This window comes from Tupaia chinensis, unplaced genomic scaffold (genome assembly GCF_000334495.1).
Source record: "Tupaia chinensis unplaced genomic scaffold, TupChi_1.0 Scaffold000146_1, whole genome shotgun sequence".
In the NCBI taxonomy this organism is placed as follows: Eukaryota; Metazoa; Chordata; class Mammalia; order Scandentia; family Tupaiidae; genus Tupaia; species Tupaia belangeri.
In genome coordinates this window covers 3,519,608-3,523,587 of record NW_006159616.1, presented here as the reverse complement: position 1 = coordinate 3,523,587, position 3,980 = coordinate 3,519,608, and positions in this window count along the sequence as shown.

The following is a 3,980-nucleotide window of genomic DNA, read 5'->3' as shown; positions in this document are numbered from 1 at the left end:
GCAAGGGGCCGCGTGAGTGGCTGTAGCATTCCCTCACCTCCACTTTCCCCGCTGCCTTCAATCCACTCTCCACATCTTCCAGCCTTCGATGGGGCATCCCTTCATCCTGGAGGCAAAGCATACCATGAGACTCCCTTCCTGCCTATCTCCCTCCACCCCCAAAAGACAGAAGGTTGGCTCTGAGTTAGAGCCCCAGGACCAGATGAGGGAATGAGCCAGCGAGGAGCCTAGCAGCACACGGTCGGGGGCCAGGGCCCTGGATGAAGATTTCCCTGGGACAGTCAAGTGCAGGTCCCTGCTCTGTTGTTTCCTAGTTTTTGGTCCTTTATCTCTCTAGACCTGTTTCCTTGTCTGTCAAATGGGGGATAATAATAGTTCCTCCTGGTGGCTTATTCTGGGTTGGGAGATACACACCACGCCTGGCGCATAGTAAGCCCTCATTAATGCGGTTATTATTGCTACTCTTGACCCTCTTTGTGGCCGTGAATAAATGGCTTCTCCTCACTAGGCCTCTAACTCTACATCATACATGGGAAATTTAGAGATCACGGCTTTTTTTCAGTCGCAGAACCAGTTCTCCCAAATCTAAAGTATATGAAATCTGCTTGAAGCAAAAGCAGGGGTCTCAGAGTCCTACTGTTCAGTTTCTCCTGAAGCTTCCTCACCAAACACCTAGATTTAATAACCACAGATCTGGACCATCTCCATGAACCCTTTCCTTTTTTTTTTTTTTTTAATAATTATTTTATTTATGTATTTATTTATTTTGATTTGACCAGAGAGGGAGAGAGAGAGGGAGGAGAAAGAGAGAGAAAGCAAGCCACCAGATTCAGGACTTGAACCACAGACATGTGGGAGTCCAGTGCCCTTAATCACCACGACGCCTGCTGACCCCTCCTTGAGCCCTTTCAGCACAGACATTGTAGGATGCAAAAAATACAAGGGGACTTCAAAAAGTTCATGGAAAAATGGAATTAAAGGAAGAGTTTATTTTGGTGCAAGGAATTTTTAAATCCACACGAGTTTCTTCATAATACATAGGTTTCTGTTTTCCGTGAACTTTCTGAAGACCCCTACATGTATGAAAGCCCCTACCTCATGCCGAACCCTACACTAGAGCTGGTGAGATGGAAAAGGCAAGGCTGGCCTCAGCAGGCCCAGCACAGAAGAGACACTCAGCACACGTTAGCCTCCTTTGTTCTCATCCTCTCCTTCCAATCCCGATGGGGAAACTGAGGCATAGGGTGCACCAGCAAGCAGTGATGGCAAGGCTTAGAGAAGGACATGACCGTTGGCTATCTGAGCCCCAGGTATGGCACGTTGCCTGGCAAGGCAAGCCCAGGCCCCCACAGAGATGAAGCAGTGGGAATGCTGAGCCTCGCCAGAGCTGGCTCAGACCCTAGACAATCGGATGGGATGGCCAGGATGTGCTGCCGTGCCAGCGGCCAGCTGGTCACCTCCAGAAAGGCTATGTGGCCACCTGGCGGGAATCACCGTTCTGAGCCAAAGCTGGATAAAAATTCAAGTCGGCACCACGCCTGTCCACAACTCAGTGACTGCAGCTAGGGTGCCGCCCCTTCCCGCTCTCCTAAATCCAGGACCTCTGTCCCTACCCACCCACCCCCCCCCCCCCACACATGCACACACAGTGACAGTGACAGAGAGCATTATTGACTGACTGGGGATAGCTTAGCTCTCGACTTAAGAAACACAGAGACAGGATCCATTCATCTGGCCAACATCGTGGAGGACTTTCAGAGCAGACGCAGTCCTTGCCCCCAGTACGAGTCAGGAGTGTCAGCTGCTTCTTTTCTTTGTCTTCAAAAATACCTTACAAAGCAACTCGATAGATGAAAAATAGATGGACTTCCGGGGGCCCAGGAGTCAGAGCCCTACCCTTGGGCCCCTCCAGCCCACAGCTGGTCTCTGAAGGGTCTCTGAAAAATGTCCAAAGCTCTGCAAGGCTCAGTTTGAAAACCACTCAGTAGTCCAACCCTTTCACGTTACAGGTGGACACTGAGGCCCAGACAGGAATGGTGGGACCCAGGTCTCTAACTCCTGGTCTCACAGCCCCCCCCACCCCTCCCACGTCACATTTCACACTCAGAACTGCCTGAGTTCCAGCAATGCACACATAGTCATAAAATGAGTGAAAAGTCTTTTTGTCAACAGTGAAATGAAATAAAACCGGGGCCAGATGGTGGCAGAGCAGCGACACATGGTACCCCGTGACACTGACCATGTCCAGAGTCCTCCCTGCATGTGCCAGGCATGTGCATGCCCCTGACCTGGGCTGGGCGAGGCCGGGGGCCCACGGTGTCAGCCCTGTGGGGGTACTGTCTCTCTATCTCTCTCTGTCTCTCTCACTCATGAAAGAAAGAAACTTTCTGAAAATGAAAAGCTCACGGGTCATTGTTTAAAATTTATATTGTACCAACGACTCAGAGAGTCCCACAGGCTGCTGAGGAGGACATGAGAGACAGGACTGTTGAGAGGACTTTGGGAGGCCAATCTCACCAGGTCATGAAAGGGAGGCCAGGCCCCATCCACCCAGGAGCCCCGACTTGGCCATCGCCTGTGCTCTCCCCACCCCTAATCATTCCATGTCAATACTATATAAGATTCACGGGAGAGAGATCTGGGGACTCTGAGTAAGAAGTTTTGTCTACAGACCTAGCTGGCGTAAGGGCTAGGGCCCCAGGCCCCTAGAGAGAGCCCCGGCTCGCAGGCCTGGGCAGGGAGGAGAGGACTGCATACCGACCTGGCACGATTACCTGTGCACACGAGGGGTTGTCCTCAGGACTCTCGAAGGAGACCAGGGCAAGCATGACCTTGGCCCCGGTGGGCAAACGGTGAAACTGAGGCTCAGGAGGTTCAGAAACAAGGTCTGACTCCAAAGCGTGGGCTCAGAACACTTCACGTGGCCCATCTAGTTTCTCCCGTTCGGGGGGTCCCAGGAGCCCTGAACCCTCTGAATGGTATTATAGGGTCCCCGTCAGTGTCCTGGACAGCAGAAGATCTGACATCTTAATCCCAGAAGCAGCGGAACTGCCGAGCAGGGTTCCAACGCTGAGGTCAGACCTGTGAGGGCTCAGCCCTGATCAGAGGGTGTGGCCACTCTGAGGACCCAGGCCCACCACAGAGGCTGGCTGTGCAGGCACTGGGCCCCTCCGTCCCCAAGCATTTTATTCAAGCCCTGTCCCACCTCCTGGATGGGATGTACTTGATGCCATGACAACCTCGAAAGGCTAGCCGGGCAGAGAGGGATTTCTTCCCATTGCATGGGAGAGAAAAGTGAGTCCCAGATGAGGACGATGAACTGCCCAGCTGGACACGGACCACCAGCTCTGAGCCCGGGGCTTAGCAAACAGCAGTGCTCTGCTCACCGGATCCAGCCAAGTCGAGCTCCACTCCCTCCCTCCTCTGTGACCTTGAAGCAGTCACTCCTGATTAAACAAGGGTGACAAGATCAGCCTCAAAAACAGACCGTGATGGGGCCAGCAATGGCACGGTGGTTAAGGTTCTGACTCCCACATGGCCGACCACAGTTCAAGTCCTGGACCTGTTGGCTTGCCTTCTGACTTTCTCTGTTTCTCTCTGGTCAAATTTAAAATAATAACAATAAATAAAATTAAATAAATAATTCTTTTTTGGAGAGATTTTTGCTTCAGGGTGTGTGCACTCACCAGACAGAGAGAGACAGAGAGACAGAAAGCGAGAAATCACCCCCCAGGGGGGATGGCCACACCGCAATCCCTTCTCCTCCACTCTCCTCTCGGGATCTTGGGCATGCACACACACATGCCCGTCATGAGTTTTAAGCCATAGGGTCCAGGACTCGAACCACAGTTGACTACATGGGAGTCCAGCAACATAGCCATTACACTAACTGCTGGTCCCAGATAAATAATTCTTTTTTCGTTTTTCTTCTTTTTTTTTTTTTTTTTGAGGGGTTTTTGTTATAGTGGGTGTAGGCCCCC